General features: G+C 43.3%; 1 long non-coding RNA gene across 4 annotated transcripts in view; it reads right to left on the bottom strand.

The window, feature by feature from the left end:
• The window catches only part of LOC144827127 (uncharacterized), a 229,286-nt gene that overhangs the window by 161,635 nt on the left and 42,417 nt on the right, over positions 1 to 25,234 (bottom strand). For 2 of the 4 annotated variants that reach the window (XR_013610034.1, XR_013610031.1), the window contains exons 2-3: positions 14,995 to 15,030; positions 12,464 to 12,611 (exon numbers count right to left, since the gene is read on the bottom strand). This is a non-coding gene — a long non-coding RNA (uncharacterized LOC144827127). The remainder of the gene's footprint in view (positions 1 to 12,463; positions 12,612 to 14,994; positions 15,031 to 25,234) is intronic. The other 2 variants (XR_013610032.1, XR_013610033.1) reach the window with 1 other exon arrangement.

Here is a 25,234-nt window from a genome sequence, read left to right as displayed (position 1 = left end):
CCTACAAAAGGTGGTCTGTATGTGTTTTGAGGGAGAGGGGTGGGGGACATGTAGGAAGGCCAGGTTCCAACCCATCATTGGATATTGATGATGGGGACTGAAGTGATTAGGGATGCCTCCCCCGGCGGTGTAGGGTAGGGGGGCCAATATTGTTGGGTGTTATTATTTCTGTTTCTCCCCCTTTGTCTAGATTTAAAGCAGCCTCCACTGGACCTACTATTGGTGGAGGAGTCATCCTCAGAGACATCTGAGTTGTAGTTATTTTTAGTTGGATATTTGATTGAGTCAGATTCTCTTTATATTCATTGATTTCTTTATTAAGTTTGTCCAGTTTATTTTTGTAAGCAGTAACAGTAGTTTTAAAGTGGTTTTCCATCAGTTGGATCTCCACCAGCATTGCCTCTTATAATCTCAGTGCCATTTTTCTAATAAGGACTAGCTAGTCATGTGTGCAATGCCACACCATCTGGGCCCATTCCTTCCTCCAGAAAGATTCAAGGAGCATTAGTTACCAGTAGACCTTTAGGTGCTGTATTCTGTTAGAATAGTGCCATGCAGTATCGTTCAAATTCTGTTACGCTTTTGATCAGTTAATTTCTCTCATTCTGTTGTCTGGCTGATTGTTTGTGCTATGTTAGGATCAGCAAACAATGAGGGTCCTGCTAGAATAGCATTCACCTCACAAACAGTAAAGGTCAAGCCTTGACTCTCCCCAGTGATGGTGCCGGTTTCTGTCTGTGATATTCTACTCCTCTAAAAGGAACTCTTGCAGCTGTGCGCTGCCTAGATAATAGAAACAAAAAGAGAGAAAGGGAATTTTAGTGGAGCCACTCTTGGTCCCCTTGTACTAAATAGCTAAACAATGAAAGAGTGAATCCAACTGATAAACAGTAGCTGAGGAGTCACAGAGTGTTTTAAGAAGAACCCTCACTCACCAACCTAGTTGGTGACATGCTTCAACATAGGGTTCCCACTCGAGGGGCCCAGTGCCTCTCTGGTGTGCTACGATGCCTGGTTACAGGAGTGGGTTTTTTGTTGTGAGTGACAAAGTAACACTGTGATGATTAAAATTACCTTTACCAATCCTAAAAAAACTTTTAATGGTGAATAAGTAAGGTAAGATTAAATGGGTGATATAGTTGGATGTATAACCTGGTTAAAATGGCCAGAGACATCCTTGTTGAGAAAGTGATAGCCGGTCTACATGATTCAGCATCCATGTGCAAGTAGCGAGGCTTTCTTCAGGACCAGATATGCCACGGGGGTATGCACATGCTAAGGTGCACCCTCACCAGTGGCAATGACTACAATTAACTTACGGTTATTTGACCTTCTGATTTGTCTGAAAGGGAAGTAAAATTCTGAACGAGAAAACACATTTCATGATAGTTAAGACATTCTAATAACTTATCCACTGTGATGCTGTGACACAGGGAGTGAAATGACGCTCATGCTGCCAAACGTGAAGTTCAATTGAGCTCGCAGCAGGCTATTGTGCTTATCGTGATATTTGTGAAGTGCATTAATTTTAGCACTATCAATATCTGCGCTTACAGGACTAAATATATCCCCAACATTGCTCAAAATTCGGCAAGGAGTTCAGTGCATTATGCTGTTAATTGAGTACAGCAGCAGAACGTAATTCATGTGTTGCCGGTTTAAAACCATCTCTTATGAACGGGAGGAGAGACAAAGAATCAAGACAGAATCTGTGTAGTAAAACTAGTAGGCACTCAAAAGTCACAGGGCCATCAAAGACTTCACCTGCAGCATCCTTGATCTCCATTGCTGGGAGTTCTGACCTGCCTTGTGGTGCCATTTCCAGTTCTGGACCCTTGGAAGTTGTTTCTGCTGCAAGAAGCATCAAGAAAACATAAAAATTGACACATTGCCCTTCCAGTGCCTGTGTTCTGGTGCCGCACCACCGTGCGGGAGAAATTTCCACACACCTCCACTGTGCGACCGCAGAAATCAATGCAGCACCTGTCAGCAGCCGAAGAAACTGCTGCAGCCCAAGTTCAGCGCACGTGCCTCTGAAGTCTGAGAACCCTGCATTGACTCCAATGCAGGTCCATCTGTGCGGCTGAAAGAATCCATGCATCATGGGACCAAAGCGGAAGAAATCAACGCAGAGCTCCTCAGCTCATCTTGATTTCCACGCATCATACCAGTGCGCCAAGTTCTCTGACCTATCACCCAAGAACTGCCTTGGGTTTTGATGCATCGCTTCCCGCCTACAGTCTGGATTCAGTGCAACACTTCTCCTGCCTGCGACAGAACTGACGCATCGCCTCCCCATTGACACATCGCTGTGTTTTCCCATGCTTCCCTCTTTAGCGACTGTTTTGTCATGTGGATTTTGACCCATCTGAGGTACTCTGTGTAAAATCACCGCATCCACAGAGTTCTACGGACAGAATTGTTTCAATCCTTTTAAAAGCCAGTTTTTTTGTTGTGCATGTTGTATTTTTGTAGCTTTGTTCTTGTATAGGCTAATTTTACCATGATTTAGGAAGAGAGCGAAAGCACTTTAGCACTGGTTAGAAGTGGCAAAGTGCACAGAACCCTTTAAGTCAACAAAAGTAAGTTCAGCAAAGTTAGGGAGTAAAGGAAAGAGGTTTGGGGGAATACCATGCCTAGGATATCAGCTCTAACATTATGTGAGAGTGAGTTTGTAGTTGTTTGTTATGATTGTGTATGACTCAAAAGATCAGAGGTAAAATATTAGGTGTATCGGTGTCACTTAGGAAAAATCACACATTTATCGGTTATGAAGAGTATCAAAGTGCGGTGCTGTAAGGTGAGGAGAACCACCAAACTCCCCCAAAATTGTGATCAAAGCCAACACAACAGACAAACACAATCCTCAGCACATGTCTGCAATGTAAAAACAAATAGCGCGTAAAAGTCTGCACAATGTTCATAATCCTTTTTTTCTTTTTATTTGTTTCCTTCCGTTATTTCATAAAGTTCTTTGTCAGCCAACACGTGTTTCGTTGCAAACAATGGGAAATCGTCCCGCGACTTTCTTAAGGCTGAGTAAACAAAATAAAGAATGGCCATTGTGACACCATACAGAAACTGGTGTACAAAAAGCATATTTTATAATATTTCCTTGACTGAATGTGCAAGTACACAAACATTCACAGGGTGGAACCTAAAAAAGGGCAAGCCTGTGACTTTATCAAATATTTAACGTGAGAAGAATTTCTAATAAGCTCAAGTATTCCCTGCATCCAGGTGATGGAAAAAAACCTAGACAAGTGAAAGAGCACACCTCTCCATAACATGTAAAAACCCACCACAATGATGAAAAAGTGTAGAACATTTTTTTTTTTAATTAGAAAACCCGTAGCAAGTGTAGGACAAAATCCCATATCACTATAGTAGGTCAAAATAGCACAAAAGGATGGACAAGTGAATAGAATTCCATCAATCAAACCAAAATATCATGCATGTCCAGAAATTGCTCAAGTACCTCCAACATCTTCTGTAGGAACCAACCCTTCAGCATGGGACAACACCTGGTGGCCGAACACCCTCAGAAGCCCACCGACCCCCTCGGTCCACGCCAGAAACCTCGGCATTGTACTTGACTCATCCCTCACCATGAACCGGCAGGTCAACGCCATCACCTCCAGCTGCTTCAACACTCTTCGCATCCTCCGCAAGACCTTCAAATGGACCCCCCTGAGTCTAGAAAGACAGTCACCCATGCACTCATCACCAGCAGACTGGTCTATGGAAACGCACTCTATGCCGGCATAAGCAAATCCCTATTCCTTAAACTCCAGACCATACAGAACACCACCATCAGACTCGTCCTCGGCATCCCCGGTACGAACACATCAGCAAACACCTAGGAAGGCTACACTGGGTCCCCGTGGAGAAAAGAGTCACCTTCAAAATCCTCATCCAGCCTTCAAACGCCTACACAACATCTGACCCACATACCTCAACAACAGAATCAACTTCCACAAACCCAAAAGAAATCTCCGATCCTTCAACCTAGCACTAGCCAAAACCCCGCGCATCCTCAGAGCCAGGGCAGGCGGAAGATCCTTCTCTCACATTGTGGTCAAGATCTGCAACAAGCTTCTGGCGGACATCAGATGTGCCCCCTCTCTGAGCACCTTCAGAAAGACCTTCAAGACCTGGCTCTTCGGCTGAGCAGATATGCGGACCCCACCCAGCACATTTAGACCCTCATGGGTGAGTAGTGCGCTTACAAACCCCTGATTGATTGATTGATTGATTGATAGGAATCTCTGTAAAATTAGCACAGAAGTATAGTAAAGATGAGCATGTCATGAATAGGCCTGCTCTCCTATTCCATAGCAAAGACAATATTATGAATCATATCATCACCTACTTTTCATGTGGTGATAATTTTATCCCACATACGATAATAAACTAAATCCGTGGTCAGTGTCTAGTATTCCAGCTTCCAAATTGTATCAGATCTTAATTCGATCCAAAATATGCATGCTTCTGAAATTCAATAGAACAGCCTCGATATAACCGACTTCCCAATATGAACCACGGTCTACACGTAGCCATACAACCCATAATCTGTACCACCATGCCGCTTTAAAAACAAAGGCGACTCCCCCCATAAATGTAGTGCCACGCATCTTCACTCTTCAAAGTCTCACTGCAATTCTAAAAGCCTTACCGCTTAGCGACGTGGTCCGTCGGTACATTACTCCGTCATGTCCTCGAATACGAGAAGCAGGAATGAGCCTTCCCACAATTGAATACCTCCCACATTCCGGGAGCTGTAGTCATCGACAGAGGACAAAATGTGTCCTTCTAGACAACTGCCGTCTTGAAGTATATAAAGATCGCTCGAAACCCATATATCAAGCTACCTAAAACCAAATTCTCTTCAGCGGGCTAAGAAGCGCACTGAAAGGGATTATCATTGCCCAAGACAAGGTTATCGCAACCCCAAAATCATGCATTATAAAGGAAATACCAAATACGACTCCCAATGGGCGCCATCTTTTAATGTGTCATAGAGTGTAAGAATCTCCTACCAATAATGCTCAGAAGAAAATTGTGGCTACAATTCAAGCTTAGTGACAGAATATTTCCTGTTATTGGTGTACCCTTACTGACATGGGTATAAAACCACCATATTTTCTTGTTGGCGGTATACCAAAAATGGTATCCAACTAAACCAATTATGAAACTAATTTAGGCTGTATTGCACATATACTGTGTTTCTCCATCCCCTAGAAAGCTTACAGAAATCGCATTGGCTCCAATTATACATAACCCAGATCTCTTTGGAATTAACGGTACATTTTAGAAAATTTGCATATGCTGAAAATGACATTCCTATATCAAGAACTCCTTGAGTTTATAAATGAAACAAAGGCAAACCAAAATTCAAATCTTTGACGTAATCATAGTGCTACTATTCATAAGTGTATACTCCAGTGATGGTAATATGCACATCGCCCCCATTAATGTTTTGCATGTTATGATCATAGAATATGCATGTAACCAAAAACCACATCTATCCCCCCAGAAAGTATTGGAGCTTCTGATCAAGAGATTGAGCCCTGTCTCTGTACTGCATAGTCTGAGAATCCAAAAAGCTTCACGTAAAGTCAATTCCCTCTTGCCACTTCTAGGGTGCCTCATGATTTGGTCAATGCCATAGAATGTGAAGTCTCAATTTCTGGTCTGTGAGGGGCATTGCGCTATATCTGATATCCTCCTGTTTGACAGCTCTCATATGTTCCCCAATTCTTTCACGTAAATTTCTTATGGTGCTGCCAACCTACATCTTAACGCATTTACACTCAATAACGTATACAACAAATTTTGTGCAGCATGTAATATTGGACATAATATTATATGGTTTGTCACCTGGGCTCTTGAAATGTGTTTTCTTATTGCATGCCCACTTGCATACACTGCAGTGTACACATCCACAAAATCCAATCGTGCGTGGAGTCAGCCAACTCTCCGTTGCTCTTACCCTAGGGTAACTCGGGCTTAATAGATTTCTAAGGGATACCCCCTTTGATAAGTGATGTCTGGTCTGTACGTAATAGAACCACATAGGGATCTATCGGCTTTTAAAATATTCCAATGTCTGTTCAGACTGCGTACTAACACCTTTGAGCAAGTATTGTAATTAGTCACCATTTATATTTTCTCATCTTTTTTGGCAGTCTTGATCTGCTCCATCAATGTATCTTGTCTCTTTATCTTATGTATTCTCTGTTCAGCTCTTGAAAGTGTGTTTTTATCATAATCCCTTCTCTGGAAGCGGGCTATCATTCCTTTCTTACATTCATCAAATTCAGGATCATGACTACAATTGCGTCTTCCCCGTATTAATTCCCCAAAGGGAATGGCCCTAATCTGGTGAGCAGGGTGTGCGCTGGAGGCATGTAGTACTGCGTTGCAAGCGGCCTTTTTGTGAAAAGGTCTGTGGTGTATCTTATTCTCCCTAATATAATGATCTATATTCAGGAAAGTAATCTTGTTCGAACTGAATTCAAAAGTGAATCTGATGTTAAATTCATTACTGTTAAGGTAATCAAAAACCCCCAATAGTTTATCCATGTGCACGTCCAGATCATCAGGCAATCATCGATATACCTACCCCAATAAAGGATAGAGTCATTCCATACAGTGCTCATAGGACCCCGAATGTATCCACATATTCCGAAATCTTCTTGGTAGGCCCATCATTCCCTGAAATAATGGGTCTCCCGGGCAGAAAAGGAAGGTTCTTATGTATCTTTGGTACAGTGTATATGCACTGGTACCTAGGATGGTCAACCCGTAAGTAAGTGAACTCATCCTCATCCAGTACACCCAGCCCATGGCATAGTTTTTGAATCTTGCACCTCTTGATCTTTCACTTTTATAGGTTTTTTGCCATCACCTGGATGCAGGGAATATAGGTTACACATGTGCAACATGTTTATTAGCAATTCTTCTCACATTCAAAATTTGATAAAGTCACAGGCTTGTCCTTTTTTAGGTTCCACTCTCTGCATCTTTGTGTACTTGCACATTCAGGCACAGGAATATATTGAACTATGCTTTTTGTACACCAGTTTCTGTATGATGTCACAATGGCCATTCTTTATTGTGTTTACTCAGCCTTGAGAAAGACCCGGGACAATATCCTACTGTTTGCGATGAAACACCTGTTGGGTGTCAAAGAACTTTATGAAATAACGGAAGGAAAAGAATAAAAAGGAAAAAGGTTACGAACACTGTGTTTACAATTTGCGTACACTTTTATGTGTTATTTGTTTTTACCTTGCAGACGTTATGCTTGTATTTCTGCTGTTGTTTCCACAATATTGAAGTTAAATATTGACTTGTAGAAGCACTCATGACAACGTGTTATTGCACGCTTATTGGAGGTAAATGTTTTCTAAAAGGAAGAGGCAGTGATGGCAAAATGTCATCCCTACCATGCTGGAGGTAATTCCTTGCCTATGGGCATGGGCACTCATGGAAAAAGGCTGGCTGAGGCATATTGGGAATAATCATTCCCATAAGGGAGGACAACCGTGTAATATTGGTCTGGAAACCATAGTAAAATGCTGGCCTTGATATACTGTAGGACATTTTTGACACAGGTCACCCATGAAATGTGAATAGCATCAATTGCAAAATTCTGGCACTATCATATTGTCTTTATTTCTCGGCATAACGGAACCAAAATCCTAGCTCAGGCATACTTAAGGAAATTAATGATGCATCAGGGTACCCATATTGCAGTTAAAAAAAGTGGGGTCAAGTCCTCAGGAGCATGACACATTGTGAGCCAATGAAGCCGGAGATTATGACCTTTTGGCAAATGTAATATTTTACCCTACATTTTTCCAAAATTCCTTGGGAAGAGGACCTTCAATTGTTAACCCCCAGAGAAAAGTTTTGATTCACTCTAATCTTTGTCTTGATCACTGGAATTCAGGTCAAGTATAACGCCCACCATTTCAAATATCACCAGCTACCACTGACTATATGTTTTCACTCTCCACATCAATAGTTAACAAGCTCAGCAGTAAACAACATTATCCAACCCTGAGGTTTTTCCTGCTCGCAGAATTTTCTCACATCCCCACCTCAGTCTACACTACAATGTAGTGCTGAGCAAGCCTGATGACGGTTGAGATTGCCGTAATAGTTGTCACTATTCTAATACGCAAGATTTATGTGCAAGATGTACATAATCAGCAACCTTGTATTATATAATGTCAACTGTTCAAGGTGAGGGCTCACATATCTACCTGTAGTTAGACCTGGATGAAATGTAAATTAGGCTGATGTAATTTGCATATTGTTCATGATTTTTATCCAAAATCCCTTAAATTACACCGGTATGCCACTTTGTATAATTATGCCCCATGTGCTAAAACAAATTCACTGTGAATGTGCAAATTAAGCCAAAAACAGTGAAGCTGTGTGCACATGAGCGGCTGTTGTTTACCGATGACACACACTCATATTGGGTCATTTCACTGAAATCTCATGTAATTACTAAAATGAAAAATGTGAACATTTCACACACCCCAACATGTAACCGCTGCAGTTAAGGTCTTCTCTGTCACCGTTTTCTGACTTACAGTATTAAGGTTTAGATCAGGCTAACTCTTCATAGACCTCTATCTATTTTCCTACAAGGGGAGTGCAATAAGCACTCCCTTGGATCATACTCAATGTGGTGTATGAACTTTAGGTGCCCTCTAGCGCCTGTGTACCCTGAAATACATCACAGAGCAAATGAAGAGTCTGGTAGATACGTGTCCCAAAGGTCTGTTAATTGCTTAATTGATACAGTGGATTAGCCTATCTAGCGTCGAGACGCCTACGGGTATTCGTTCGCGCTTTATAAATGTCAGTAAATAAATAAATAAATAAATATAGTGATTAGTGTGGTTGAGTTTTTGTGAGCAGTGACTATAGAATTAAAGGAGGCGGAGTTGGAAGAGGAGATTCCAGCAATTTTTGACCCAGTCCTATATATATATATATATATATATATATATATATATATAACCTACTGGCGGTCGCCAGTAGGTAGTTATAGTTAGGAGCTATTATCCATAGGAAAACCACAACATTCTATTGCCAATAACTTTGGCGTCGATTGATGAATCTTCTTGAAATTTTCCAAACTTTTGGCCAGCTCAGTTCCGCTCCTTCCCCGAAAGGTTGGGGGTGATTGGTGAAGCGGGGGCCGACAAAAAAGGGGGTCCCAAAACGTGTTTTCCCCATGCAATTTCCCATAGGACCTTCATTCACGGCTAGAGCTCGAACGGCTGAACGGAATTACACCAAATTTGGCAGAGAGGTAGTCCTCAGTTCCGACTTGTGCCTTTGGCATATCTGGTGTCAATCTGTTCAGTAGTTTCTTTGAAAATTACAGTTAAAGTCATTTATATATCTATGGGTGCAGAGAATCCGCGGATTGTGCAAGGATTGGCTTCGTAGGATAAGCGCACCGTTCCGATCACGCGCTCAATCCTAATAGGCTGTCAAGTGGTTGTAAACATTTGAAATCAGGAACTGTTGGCAGCCATTTTGTGCCTCGGTAGAAGCGAGGCTGAAGAAGTCATTGAAATATGTGTGGAACGTGTGAAAAAGGGGCAGGGTAGACACACCCTGACCCCGTGCGCCTGCTCAGGGGTCACATAAGGACCCGTAGGGCAAAAAAGTAAGATAGTATGTTTCTTTTAAAGAAAAGTCGCGGGATGCGCATAGGATCAGCGCATTTCGCTGCCGAAAAAAAAGAAGCATGTATTTTTGAGATATACATTAAGCTTATGTGTATAGATTTTGGGTGGCTCTAAAAAGAGCCCTTGTGTTTATTGAGAGATTTTAGTACTTATAAGTAAGTACAAATGCAGAGTCTAAAGTTCATGAGAAAGACTCTGTTCCCTTCATCTGTTAAATGTACAGCATCTCTCCTATAGATGCCATGCATATTAAAACGCAGATTTTTGTGGTATATGGACACCATTCTATAGTCTCGGAGAAAAGTAGAAACAGATTTATTCACAGTTTTTCCTAGCTTTCTCAATCTGTGGACAAAATAGATTGGAATAGTTCCATTTCTGCCTTTGGCATATGTTAGAATGGACAAAGGGAGTTTGGGGGAAAAGTGAAATTAAAACAGAAAAGAAATGATTGGTTGTTTGACAACATTCTACACAGAAAACTAGGGTGCATGTTTTTGATTTTTAAAAGCATGATTCTTATTGGTTATCAGAACGTGATTGAAAATAACATTACGTAGCACAATTGCTGTATTTTTTAGCAACATTGTGTGATGAACTTTGCATTCTTCGGGAGCCAGTATTGCTTTTTTGCATGGGTAGATGCTAATTTGTATATGGAAATGCAATCTGCTTTGGATTTTGAAAGTGAGAATAGATTTCACTGCTCAGTCTTTCAAAATGAAAACTATGTTTGCTATGGGAGGGCGGGAGTCGTGAGAGTCCCCCTCTGTCAAATCAAACAGCAGTATAGCGGGGGTAGGCAATCCGGAACACTGCAGGAGCCATTTGTAGCAGTTTCCAGGGCCCTCCAGGGCACTAGGCGGAGGGCCGTGCAGTCTGCCTCCCGTAATACACAAATTCCCGGGGGTGGTGATTTCCTGAGCTTGAGGGGGGTTGTTGAGGCTCACAGACTTGTAATTTTGTAGGGAGGGTTGGATGCGAAAGTGGTACAAGGGGGTTTTAAATCTGGTACACAGTGTTTTGTTTTACTTTGCTTTCCTTTCTGTCATGTTGAGGATCCAGGGTAAATATAACGGTTTCTGTACAGCCAGTAACTTTTAACCCTACCCCCAAACGGCTTTCTGCCTGTTACTATAGTAACAGTTCATGGAACACTTACGTGAGCACAGAGGTTAGAAGTTCACCACACTATGTTGCTAATGGCGTTGTACTTTTTATTCTTTTGTATTGGAACCGTAAGTTGTAGCTATACACTCTGGTAAAGATCTGGTGAAGAACTAGCCTCAGAATTATACTTCAAATTATAAATATCATTTCTATTGTGGACTGCTACCACCACAAAAAAAAGACGTATGTACATTTTTAAATTAACTTTTATCAAAACAACAAATAACTGGTAGTATAACTAAATGATATCAATACAATAAATAACTAGAACCATGACTTTAACAAAACAATATAACAAACATATAATATGGACTCCAATAGAAGTAGTGTAGTTAATCTTCAAAACAAAAAAGAAAATTAGTGTTTAAAATTAGATCAATGTGACTAAATGAGGTCACACATTACAAGTGAAAGTAACACTTGACGATATTTTCTATTTTTTTAATGTGTGCAGTGTACCTGATAGATTTCACTTATGTTATAGGTTTGCATTTAAACGGTGTGTGTATAAAAGTGCCTAGTGCATCATATTTATATTATAGATGAACAGGTCTTTAAAATGATTCACAGATGAGACAGAATTAGGTGAGCGATGAAGTCATTATGCAGGACAATATTTTTTAGGGCTTATTTACAAAACTCTTGTGCCACTTTTGTGTTATTTTTCTCATGTTGAAAGTGACGCAAAAGTGGCGGATGGAGTTTGTAAATAAGCTCTTTAATTTCTAATGCATTTAATTGGAAGTATTGAATATCTAGGCCGCTCTGCTTACCTTGTGTAAACACTGTGGTCAACAGAGTTCACAACTTATAACTCCGCTTTGGTTTGTTACTTGCAGGATATGCAAGACTGATTTCAAGAGGAGACCCAATAAAGAATACTGGTGTGGAACTGCAAGTATGCGGAATGACTTGCAGACTAAGAATCCGGTCAACTTTGCAAGGGAAGAGTTAAGGATATTGAGAGAGGCTCCTTCTGCTTCATGAGAAGGCCCAAGTACCAGTGTCAACCTCTACTGCACAGCCTAATATTCATCCCCAATTTGGAACCCTTTAAGAGAAAAAGTAAGAAGGTTGGGAGCTTTGTATGCCATCCTAATACCTAATTATCTACTAGTTATAAAGAGATCCTCCCTGTATCAGACTCATCAATACAAGTGTGAATTGGAGATTATCTGATACCAAAAACCCCTCAAGTACTTATATCTGCGTCGACTACTCATATTGAGAGTATTCACCTTAATGTTATTGGTTAAAAATTTGCGAATCTCCATGGTTCAGACAACTAATAAATGCCATATTTGAGACATTGGTGTAATCAGCTGGAAGAGGAGGATATACTTTTTTTCAACCTCAGCAATTTGCTGCTGATTTATGTAACATTCTGCAAACTGAAAAAAGAGTTAAAAATATATGTTGTACATATGTCTAAGATTAATTTTAATGTACATAAAAACATTTGTTCTCAATAGGATTGGGGTTGAAAAGCAATCATCAGAGGTTATATTTGGCAAGCAAAATATGAATTAGCATTGTATTATACAAATGATAAGTCAATATTGGTCACTCACTTCATTTACAAACTCCTAGCCTAGATCTGATAGCATATGGAGAGCAGTCAGTGGATCTGGTATGTCGAGTGGTTGACCACCATCTGGTATAGTGCATGGGCAGGAATAAACAGCTTGTGGCGACCAGTACGTCTCATGGTTGAGATATCTGTATAATGAGATAGAACAGGGGACAAATCAAGTTTAAGGTTATTTAAAAACTTGGAGAGCGTTGTAAAATACAACATTGGTCAATCGATTACATGTGAACTGCATGGGGAGGAAGCAACACGTGGCGCACTACTTACAAAATTAAAGGCAGCATGATTTAGTGATTTGCCTAGAAATATCACCTACCAAGGTAAGATATAGGTGGTAAAAGAGTTGGAAACCGTGTTAAAATACACTATTGTCGAAAACATTACTTTTGCAATGCATGGGGCATGTGACGCACTACTTACACGAGAAAAACTACATCGCATTAAGTTGAACAGTACGTAGCACACTGTTGTGGGAACGGCCACGTGGCGCTTGGCAAATTGAAGAAACGTGGCAAGATTAAGTGATTTGCACAGAACTAATGATAGAAAATCAAGTTTAAAGTTATTAAAAACCATGGAGAGCATTGTAAAATACAACATTGGTCAATTGATTACATGTGAACTGAATGGGGAGGAAGCAGCACGTGGCACACTACTTACAAAATTAAAGGCGGCAGGATTAAGTGATTTGCCTAGAAACATCGCCTACCATGGTAAGATATTAGAGGTATAAGAGCTGGAAACCGTGCTAAAATACACTATTGCCGAAAACATTACTTTTGCAATGCATGGGGCACGTGACGCACTACTTACACTTGAAAAACTACATCGCATTAAGTTGAAGTGCACGTGGCACACTGCCGCGGGAACGGCCACGTGGCGCTTGGCAAATTAAAGAAACATGGCAGGATTAACTGATTTGCACAGAACAAAGGATAAGAAATCAAGTTTAACGTTATTAAAAAACATGCAGAGCTTGCTAAAATACAACATTGGCCAATTGATTACATGTGCACTGCATGGGGAGGAAGCAGCACGTGGCGCACTACTTACAAAATTGAAGGCCTCAGGATTAAGTGAATTGCTCAGAAACAAAAGTTACGAAGTCAACTTTAATGATATAAAAAAAAGTAGGAAAGCGTGCTTAAAAACAACATTGTTTAAACGACAAAAATTTGCATTTACGCGATATTTAAAGATCATTCAGATTAATTAATTTAATTATTCTTTAAAAAAAGTGCTCACCTACGAAGAAGAGGATACGAACACTATCAATGGCTGTGACTGTGGAATAGGAAAAGTTTGAGAAGGTTGGCAGGTTGTAAATGCTTTGCAGAAGGATGATTGGTTGAGCATGATGTCACTGGGTGTGAGAGCTGTGATTGGGCATGTTGTAATTGAGCATGCGCAAATACAATGAAATATGTTAGGGGTACATAGCCAGATGGTGGGACGTATTGTGCGCATACATAATATTAACACAGATGCGCTACCACAAACGTGCATGCGGAAAGTGAAGGCAACTCCTAGGTGGTACATACACAGATGGACTTCGGACGTCGATAGAACACCGGCTCCCGAAGGAAGCGGGGAGCCAGTGGGACAGTGGGGGAATTGAAGACCCTTGCACGGTCCCCAAAGGAGACGGCCATAATAAATAAAAAAAACAAAAAGGCCGTCGTCGAGGAATGGGGTCCCCGAAGCCTTGAAGTGGCTTCAGTAGGGGGGCTATGCAGCCCTCCTCCATAAAATAATAATATATAATTAGCCATGCCCCGGGGGGTGGGGACCTCTGTGCCTGGAGTTGACCACGGGAGGGGGGCCACGCGGCCCCATTCCCATAAAAAAATTGAATAAGGATACTCCGCTTATTGTCATCGTACCATAAGCGCAGCCTTCCGATCGCGCGCTGAATGCTAATTGGCTGTCAAGTGCTTGTCAACATTCGAAACCAGGAACTGCTGGCAGCCATGTTAAGCCTCAGAAGAAGGGAGGCTGGAGAAGCATGTGAAATATGAGTTTAAAACGTGAAAAGGGGGAGGGTAGATACACCCTGACCCTCAAGGTCTGCTCAGGTTGTTCCACAAGGACTCCCTCGGTCCCCAATTTTTGTATTTTTTGGGGGGTAAAATCGCGGGGTGCACGTATGATCCGTGCATTCTAGCGATATTAAAAAAAAAAAGAGACTTAGGCTTCCGCGTGTCTTTGGTAATTTGCATTCTTTCAACTGTTTAGAGGTGATGCAGCAGTGCTGGATTCAGAATCCACCCCTGAGTAAGAAAAAGTAATAATAACACTATTTACCGGCTAAGTAAATTTCCTTTCATAGGCTGACATTGACTGGTTTCAGTTGCAAATTCTTTTAAGTGTGCAGTTTTCCAACTTTAAAATATTCACCTTAAGTCATCCGAAGAACGAATTCCGATTTATTCATTTGCTATCAGGAGAGAAACCAGTGCTGCATCTTTTAGCCCAGCAGTGACCCTGAAAAGTAGTTCCAAGCATACTTACAAGTAACTTGTATTTCCTTCCATAGGAATCCCATTTCTATAAAAAAAATGAATAAATTTAGATTTGCGGGTCAGGCTCTAGGGGATGGGGTCTAGGGCCCCAAAAAAATAAAAAGAAGGGGGGCTATACAATGTAATGTAATTTAAAAAATAAAATATCTAAAAATAAATAGTTTTAAAAAAGAAATTTTAAATCAGTATCATTAAAATAAATATAAGAATACATATCTTTAAAAATTGTCATTTACAAAACCTTTAAAATTCACTGGAAAAACATAGGTTTCAGACATGTTATAGTTAGGGATTAGCATTTAAAAAACCTTTGAAATTCACTGAGAAAAACATACGTTTCAGACATGTTATAGTTAGGAATTAGCATTTAAAAAACCTCAGAAAGTCACTTTAAAAACCACAGGTTTCAGGGGTGTTATAGTTAGTTGGACATTTCACTCTTACAAAACCATTGAAATTCCCCCGTTATGGTTAGTTGTATTAGCTATAACTCATGCACACGCAATCCACTGCTGATGATGTCACATATTACATCATTCTTGACATATCAGTGACATCACTGATGACATCACTGATGACATCTCAAATGACATCACTGATGACATCATCCATGTGACAAACTGATACACCTCATCATACAGTAACATAACCTTTCAACACTCATTTTAAAATATGAAGTACCATATTTGAAACCATTGACACACCAGTACAAGTTTCTAAAAAGCCACTCAGTGATTCCTAGATCTACATACACAACTAAACACTTACCTATAGATTCACTCATACATGCTAACAAAGACAATAGAACACTATTAAATATACTTATACACCTACATCAACATTACACACCAGCACATATCCTATTCACTTATGCAGACCTCCTACTCACTTATGCAAATAATTGATCATACTTATATTTACTAAGATACTCACTTACACAAACAACACTTTATTCATATAGATAGTGACTCATACTTAGTGTGTTATAAAATCTTAACCTCATATACCTACTAAATCAACTATTTACACATCTTTCGACAGTCACACACGTCCCACCCAACCACACACACATTCATTCACTATCCCATAAAAATACTGACTTAACTAATTAATAACTAATGTAGACTTTCACATACCTAGTAAGCAACTTATGTAGTAGTTTACACAACAAGAGATAGAGTGATACAGGTATTCACAAAGTTTAATCACTATCCCATATATTTAGTGAGACACTTTAAATTCGTCACTTAGGCACTCAATCACTTTGCTACTAAATCCTCCATGCAGACACTTATACATCCAGTCAGTGTTCAAGGCAGATTCCTATATATATATAATACTTATTTAATTATCGAAGCAAACCACATTCACTGGATGATGTGATCAGTGATGTGATCAGTGATGTCATTTGAGATGTCATCAGTGATGTCATCAGTGATATCACTGACCATGTCATGAATGATGTAAAATGTGACATTTTCAGCAGTGGATTGCGTGTGCGTGAGTTATAGTTAGTACAACTAACTATAACGGGAGAATTTCAATGGTTTTGTAAGAGTGAATTGTCCAACTAACTATAACACCCCTGAAACCTCTGTTTTTTCTGTGAATATATATAAATATATATATATATATATATATATATATATATATATATATATATATATATTCACAGAAAAAACAGAGGTTTCAGGGGTGTTATAGTTAGTTGGTATATAATTTGCTGGTGGTCGCCAGTAGGTAGTTATAGTTAGAACATAGTTTCCATAGGACAAGCATTTTTTGATTTGCTAATAACTTTGACGAATCTTTGCGAAATTCTCCAAAAGAAAAGTCTATCCAGGTCAGCTCCTGTCCTTAAAGTTTGGGGGTGATTCGTCAAGCATTCGTCAAGACCTAAAGTTGCACCCTGGTACACTCCTGCTCTGAGGTTATTAAAGCTTGACTGCCGCAAACTAGAGAGAGCGTGGAGGAAGGACCATTCTCTGTCTAGGAAAGATGATTATAGGTCCGCAATAAGGCTCTATAAATCAGAGATTAAATTGGCGCAAACCTCCTTCTACGAAGGGAAAATTAGTGCTGCAGCCAACGCGCCTAGGGAAATCTTTAGGATAGCCAAGTCCCTTATTTCACCCCCGGCTGAGCGTCATACTGCTGAAGGGGCACAAGACCGCTGTAATGAGCTAGCTGCCTTCTTCTCCAAGAAAATTTCGACCATATATTCTTCTTTTAGTAATCCTACGGTCAACGCCCCCTCCGTCCCATCTAAGCCAGCTGATTCTCCGGCTCTCTGCAAACTGGATATAATTCCGCTTCTTGATGCCGGCAGCCTGGATAGATTAATTTCTAAAGTTTCTTCCGGGTCTCCCAATGACCCGGCACCCCCCCGGATCCTTGTCAAGGCACTGGACGTTATTCGTCCTGTCATCCTGGAAGCCTTAAACACCTCCATCGTGGCCAGGTCGGTCCCACTCCCCTGGAAGTGCGCCATGGTGAGGGCGCTTCTCAAGAAGCCCTCCCTGGACCAGAGCAACTTGTCCAACTATCGCCCCATTTCGTTGCTCCCCTGGCTGAGTAAACTGCTGGAGAGGCACGCCAACAATATCTTAACAGACTATTTGGAGTCCAACTGTCTGTTGCGTGCCTCCCAGACAGGTTTTCGCCCTCAACATGGCACAGAAACCGCTATGTTAGCGGTTACAGAGGAAGCAAGAACGACTTTGGATCGGGGAGGAAAGGTGGCCATTATCCTGTTAGACCTTAGCGCCGCGTTCGACACGGTGAACCATGCCACGCTATTACACCGACTGGCGGGCATGGGCGTGTCGGGCGCGGCTCTAGACTGGCTTACCTCCTTTCTGAGTGAGCGCTTTTTCCAGGTCTTCGAGGGTGAGATAGTCTCTCCCAAACACCCTCTCAGGTGTGGGGTCCCTCAGGGCTCCTCCCTGAGCCCGACCCTCTTTAACGCCTACATGGAACCTCTGGACAGGATAGTCCATCCCTTTGGTGTGCGTATAGTCACCTACGCGGATGACACGCAGCTTGTGGTCTCGTTAGACCACGCAGATGGATCATCCGACACCTTAGGCCCCTGTCTAGATGGATGCAAGCCTCCTGTTTGAAGCTTAACGGGGAGAAGACAGACATCATTCTACTCGGAAATCCCTCCCCGTCTGCTCTTGCACCCGTCTGGCCACCATGTCTTGGCGCTCCTCCTGCCCCCAAGTCCCAGATAAAGAGCCTCGGGATCTGGCTTGACACCGCCCTTGATTTCTCGGTCCAGGCTACTAAGACTGCCGCCACTTGCTTTGGACTAATGAGGATGCTCCGGCGGGTGCTCCCTTTGCTCCCTTTCCAGGCGAGGAGGACCATGGTCCAGGCCCTGATTCTCTCTCGCCTGGATTATGGGAATGCTCTCTACCTAGGAGCACCGGCTTCGGTACTGCAGAGGCTTCAGGTCACACAAAACAGTGCGGCCCGCCTACTGTTCAATCTCTCCCGTCGGCAGTCGGCGAGGAAGGCTCTGAAAGACCTCCACTGGCTCCCAATGGCTGCCAGAGTGCAGTTTAAAGCTTTGTGCATTATGCACAAATCCTTTCACCGTGTAGGCCCAGCGATTCTGCACCCTTTGGTCACGCCTTATGTCCCAGCACGCCCCCTTCGGTCTGGTACCTTGCAGCTGGCCACCTCCTCTAAAATTAACAAAGCCCGTTGGGGTGGCCGCTCTTTTTCCCATTCGGCGACCAGACTTTGGAATGCCCTCCCCTTTGCCATCCGAGGAAATAGCAACCTCCTCTCATTCAGAAAGGCCTTGAAAACGCATTTGTTTGCTAAATCCTGCTGATCTGCCCCGAGCCTGCGCTAAACCATTTTATCTTCAAGCGCTGCGAGGCCCTAGGGCAGTTATGCGCTATACAAATGCAATTTTTCATTTCATTTCATTTCATGGGCTGAGAAAAAAGAGGTGTCCCAAAACGCGTTTTCCCCATATTAATTCCAATAGGAAATTTTGCGACGGGCTACAGCTCGAACTGCTGAACGGAATTAAGCCAATTTTGGCAAAAAGGTAGAGCTTGGTTCAGAAAGTGACCTTTTTTTAAATGGTGTAAATCCGTTCAGTAGTTTTTGAGAAAATCATAAAATAAGAGTCAAAAAATCAATTTCCCATAGGAAACTTTGGGCAAGGATACAGCTGAAACTACTGAACTGAATTTCTCTAAATTTGATAAGAAGGTAGTGCTTGGATCAGAAAGCAACTTTTTTTAAATAGTGTAAATCAATTCACTAGTTGCTGAGAAATTGGAAAAATAAAAGTTTTGATATCTGGGCAGAGCCTAAGTTCTGAGCATGAGCTTCACTGTGATTGGCTGCCAACACTCCAAACCAGGAAGTGTTGGCAGCCATCTTGTGACTCGGTAGAAGTGAGTGACCAGAAAACAGAGTAACAAAGATGTAAAACAAGAGAAGGTGTCAGAGTAGAAGCACCCTGACCCCCTAGTCCTGCCCAGAGGGTCTCAGAAGGACCCCCAGGGCTAAAAAAAGCATTTTTATTTTGGCGCAATTCACGCTGGGGTCGCGGGTTCCTGCGTTTTATTTTAATGATGCCCCTGGGTGGGCTAGGTCCGGGGGGCATTTCTTAAAAAATAATAGCGGGGGCCTGCTGGGGTCCCCGCAGCCCAGGGGCTTCACTCATGTTGGGAGGGAGATTCGGTAGGCTGTGGAAATTATATCGGGAAAATAATAATTCACCGTATAGCGGCCTTCCTTTAAAATAATGCGGAATACTGTTTTCTTATAATGCAGTGTTCACTTTTATCACGGATAGTGTCACTTTGTTAAAGGAAATGTAATAGTATGTGGGAGGGTGTGTTCTTTATCTGTCCTCAGAACAAAATTAACTTTTAATTGGCTGAGGTGTTTCAACAACAAGCTTAATGTTCATTGGGTGCGAACCATTGAAAGTAGAAGTATTTCCAGCCATTCACTTCCCCTACGCAGAGTAGCAAGGACATCTGATTGTCTCACATGTTCTAAGGAGGACCTTCCAGAGCTTAATGTCCATTGGCTGTGAACCATTGAAAGTAGAAGTGTTGCTTGCTATTCCTTTCTCCTCCGCTGAGTAGGAGGGACATCTGATTGGTTGATGTGTTGTAAGGAGGAGCTTCCAGGGCTTAATGTTGATTGGTTGCGAACTACTGTGAATATAGAAGTGTTGATAGCCATTCACTTCCTCTCCGCGAAGTAGGACGGTCATCTGATTGGCCGACGTGTTCCAAGGAGGACTTTCCCAAGCTTAATGTTCAATCAATCAATCAAAGCATTTATATAGCGCACTACTCACCCGGAGGGTCTCAAGGCGCTAGGGGAGGGGGGGTCCGCTACTGCTCGAACAGCCAGGTCTTGAGCTGCTTCCTGAAGGCAAGGTGGTCCTGGGTCAGGCGGAGGTGGGTCGGGAGGGAGTTCCAAGTCTTGGCGGCCAGGTAGGAGAAGGACCTTACTCCTGTGGTGGCTCTTCGGATGCGGGGGACGGCAGCGAGGGCGTGGCCGGTCGATCGAAGCTGGCGTGTGGGAGCGTAGAAGTTGAGGCGGCTGTTGAGGTATCCTGGGCCTTGGTTGTGTAGGGCTTTGTGTGCGTGGGTGAGGCGACGGAAGGTGATTCTCTTGTTGACCGGGAGCCAGTGCAGATCTCTCAGGTGTCCGGAGATGTGGCTGCGGCGGGGGATGTCCAGGATGAGTCGTGCTGAGGCGTTCTGAATCCGCTGGAGTCTCTTCTGGAGTTTGGCGGTGGTTCCGGCATAGAGGGAGTTGCCGTAGTCCAGACGGCTGGTGACGAGGGCATGGGTGACCGTTTTCCTGGTCTCGGTGGGGATCCACCTGAAGATCTTACGTAGCATGCGCAGGATGTTGAAGCACGACGAGGAGACGGCGTTGACTTGTCTGGTCATGGAGAGGGAGGAGTCCAGGATGAAGCCCAGGTTGCGTGCGTGGTCTGTTGGTTTGGGTGCGCTGCCCAGGGCGGGGGGCCACCAGGAGTCGTCCCAGGAGGAGGGTGAAGATCCCAGGATGAGGACTTCCGTCTTGTCCGAGTTCAGTTTCAGGCGGCTGTTCGTCATCCACTTGGCTACGTCTGTCATCCCTTCGTGTAGGTTGGCTCTGGCGGTGGCGGGGTCGTTGGTGAGGGAGAGGATCAGCTGGGTGTCGTCGGCGTAGGAGATGATGTTGAGGTTGTGTTGGCGTGCGATGGCTGCGAGGGGGCTCATGTAGACGTTGAAGAGGGTTGGGCTGCGCGAGGAGCCGTGAGGAACGCCGCAGATGACTTCGGTGGCTTCTGACCTGAATGGGGGGAGGCGGACTCTCTGTGTCCTTCCGGTGAGGAACGAGATGATCCATTCCAGTGCCTTCTCCTGGATTCCGACGTTGCTGAGGCGCCGCACACGGGGTACGGTGGCAGACAGTGTCGAAGGCCGCGGAGAGGTCTAGGAGGATGAGGGCCGCTGTTTCTCCGTTGTCGAGCAGGGCTCGGATGTCATCGGTGGCTGCGATCAGGGCGGTCTCGGTGCTGTGGTTGGCCCGGAAGCCAGACTGCGAGAGGTCGAGGGATCCGTTCGTCTCGAGGAAGGCGGCCAGCTGCTTGTTGACGGTCTTCTCGATGACTTTTGCAGGAAACGGGAGCAGCGAGATGGGGCTGTAGTTCTTGAGGTCGGTGGGGTCGGCTGATGGCTTCTTTAGTAGAGCGCTGAGTTTGGCATGCTTCCAGCTCTCCGGGAAGGTAGCGGTGTCGAAGGAGGTGTTGATGATGTCCCGCAGGTGGGGTGCGATGACAGGGTCGGCCTTGTTGAAGACATGGTGAGGGCAGGGGTCGGTCGGAGATCCGGAGTGGATGGAGTTCATCGTGTGGATGGTATCTTCGGTGCTGATCGGGGTCCAGGCGCGGAGGGTGGTGGTGGGGGGCGGTGGTTCAGTCGGGGCGAGCGTTGGTTGAGTGCTGAAGCTGTTGTGTATGTCCGTGATCTTGTTGTGGAAGTAGGAGGCGAGGGAGTTGCAGAGGTCTTGCGAAGGGGTGATGTCGTTGTTTCCGGCGTTGGGGTTGGAGAGTTCTTTAACGATGATGAAGAGTTCCTTGCTGTTGTGTGCGTTGCTGTCCAGTCGTTCCTTGAATGTGGTTTTCTTGGTGGCGTGGATCAGTTGGTGGTGTTTTCGGGTGGCGAGCTTGAGGGCAGTCATGTTGTTCGGTGTTGGGTCTCTGCGCCAGGCTTTCTCGAGTGCTCTGCAGTTCTTCTTGGAGCTCTTGAGTTCGTCAGTGAACCATGGGGCTTTCTTGCTGCTGGGTCTGCTGGGCGGGGTCTTCAGAGGGGCGAGGTCGTCTGCGCAGTTGCTGATCCACTTCGCGAGGTTGGTGGCCGCCTGGCTTGGGTTCGTTGCGCTGGTGGGAGGGTTCATGCTCAGGGAAGTCGCGAGCTGGTCGGCTGTCATCTTGTTCCAGTTTCTGCGTGCAACCCGTTGCTGGTGGTGGTGGATCGTGGTCCTACTGAAGCTGAAGTGGACGCAGCTGTGGTCCGTCCAGTGGAGTCCGGTGGCGTGGCTGACGGCGATGTCCTTGCTGGATGAGAAGACGGGGTCGAGTGTGTGTCCGGCGTAGTGGGTGGGGGTGGTCACCAGCTGCTTGAGTCCGAGGTTGGCGAGGTTGTCCAGCAGGGTGGTGGTGTTGCGGTCGTTGTTGTTCTCCAGGTGGAAGTTGATTGGCTGTAAACCATTGAAAGTAGAAGTGTTGTCAGTGATTCCTTCCCCCTCCGCGGAGTATTAGGGACATGAAATATGTGTCAGTTAACTTACTCAGTACAGTATGGATTACTACTTCCATATGTAGATGGGCGTTTAGAAAAAAATATCTGTCATTAAGGGCCCTTTCTTTGAAATATAGATCCAAGTCACAGATGAGGAATAACGTTGGACTACTTGTACTTTGAAAAATATTAGAACATTGGCATATTGGCAGATTCTTCTAACACAATGGAAAGGCTTGGGCCAATAAAGACTGGTATAGGTCTTCAACGCCAACATTCCAATGTTTGTCTTTCTTTTTATATTCTAGAACATTTTGTCGTCAGCGAATAGAATGTTCTAATAATAAATAAATAATAATAATATTAATAAAATAGCCATCCCTCCACTCAGGACACTGGTGGGGTTGGAGAGGGTAAGAGCAATAGGATATAAACAGAGGCACGGAGGAGGAACATGGGTGTTTAAGGGAGTGATGGCAGCAGGACAACCAGGCATCAAGAAAGTGACAGAGGGGAGACTGCCTATTGTAGCAGCATGAATGGTTTCCTTCTGCCACAGCGGACAGTTGAAACTGCCTTCTTTCCTTTCAAAAAATGTCCACTTGAAGGTTGCCTAGATACAAGCTTAGAATCAATGGTGGATTTATTTTCTAACTTTCAAAGAATTCAAAGTATAAACCATATCAAGCAGGTGTAACTAGAAAGTTGTTTCTACCCAATTAATGTCCCAATCAAAGTCAAATCCATTAGCAAGTCACAATGAACCAGACAGTAAGCAAGCTTAGAGTTGCATCTGGAAAAAATATATGTCAATTTACAATGTATTGTAAGCAGATTGAGTTTAAGCTCAATACCTCTGGACCAAAGATGTTGAACTTCATCTCACAGGCATCATTACATCCATCAGTTAAGGAGTCAAAGCAACTGCGGGTTCAGAAGAACGAACAGCTAATTGAAGCAATATTGAACTTAACTGTATGTCTAGCCATTATTTGGTCATTACCTTCTGCTAGAAGATTGTGACTATCTGGCTCAAAGACATTGAAGCAATTGTTATTGCTGAAGTGGGAAATTGTGTCAGATGAGGGCATCTTCCAGCGACCATGGGTAAACTGAGGTATACACCCGTTACGACGCAACTTTTACTCCGCACTACCATTACAACGCGGGCATTACAACGCATGGCATTACAACGCATTGCGCTGGGGGGCGCTCTAGGATAAGAGGTAAGTTTAATTTACTATCCAACACCTTCCCTAGGGTCCACGGGGACTGGAGTTAGAATAGTAAATTATACTTACCACTATCCAGCACCCCAAAGCGCTATGCGTTGTAACGGTATTCGTTGTAAATACCGCGTTGTAATGGTACGCGGAGTAAAAGTATGCGTTGTAACGTCATACATCCGTAAACTGAGGTTTGACAGCTACCATTTTTAAACAGTGTGAAAATGGTTGCGCATTTGAAAAATAGAAATGGATAAAGGCAATTTAGCAAAACTCACGTCAGATGCAATTTGCTGGAGCTAGTTCTGTCAAACCCAGATCCTGATCGTGCATGGCATCTCATCAACCTTGCAAGCAACAAGCACCCATTGTTTTCTTTTCTCTTCCAGGTGGAAGATGGGTCTGAAGTGCAACATGGCCAATTGCAGATATTCAAGTGAGAACCTATCATTTCATAAGTAGTTAATATTAATCAAATGCTTATATATTCCCACATACCCTACTCCAAACTTCAAATGCTTAGATATCATTTACGTTTGCGATACCAAAAGTCCAGAGTAAACCATTGCAAAACAAGAGCAAAAATGCCTGAGAACAGACTTGTGGCTAATGCACACCTACCAATTCAAACTAGTTCCCTTCAAGGATGTCTACCTCTTTGGCTGGTTAAGATGTCAATATGTGCTGCATAATAATTGAGTAAGAGTGTAAATCATTCTTCCTTCTGAAAGACACTAGGTGAAATTCAGCAATTGGTCACGGAATGTGCAGGTAATGCAAACAAACCGAGATGTTTAACCTGTTGGAGACTGTGTTGCAGGGAGTGAAGTCGTTCTTAAACAGAAATGGACAAAACATGCTTTATTATGGTCCTTTACAGGTCTCCTCTAAAATGTTGAACTTTGTCACGTGCAAAACTCACAGCAGGGATATTAGCACATGTAAATATCATTTACCTCCAATTGACTACGCACCTTTTTCTCAATAATTCATCCATGGTTGTAAAAACGATGTTATTTGCTGTCTACTTCATTGTACACTCTGCAACATCACCCTTCCCCATCCTCACTTGTTGATTCTGTGGAAGGAAACAGACTGGGCAAAGGAAATGGAGATGGCTATGCACACCTGGAAGACAAACCCTTCCTAGACAAGGCCACTGTTTATTTGCTTATGACAAAAAGGGTCTGATTACAAGTCAGATGGACCAAAATTAATG

Source organism: Lissotriton helveticus, chromosome 4_1 (genome assembly GCF_964261635.1).
Source record: "Lissotriton helveticus chromosome 4_1, aLisHel1.1, whole genome shotgun sequence".
Classification (NCBI taxonomy): Eukaryota; Metazoa; Chordata; class Amphibia; order Caudata; family Salamandridae; genus Lissotriton; species Lissotriton helveticus.
This window is presented reverse-complemented; position numbering and strand designations above follow the sequence as displayed.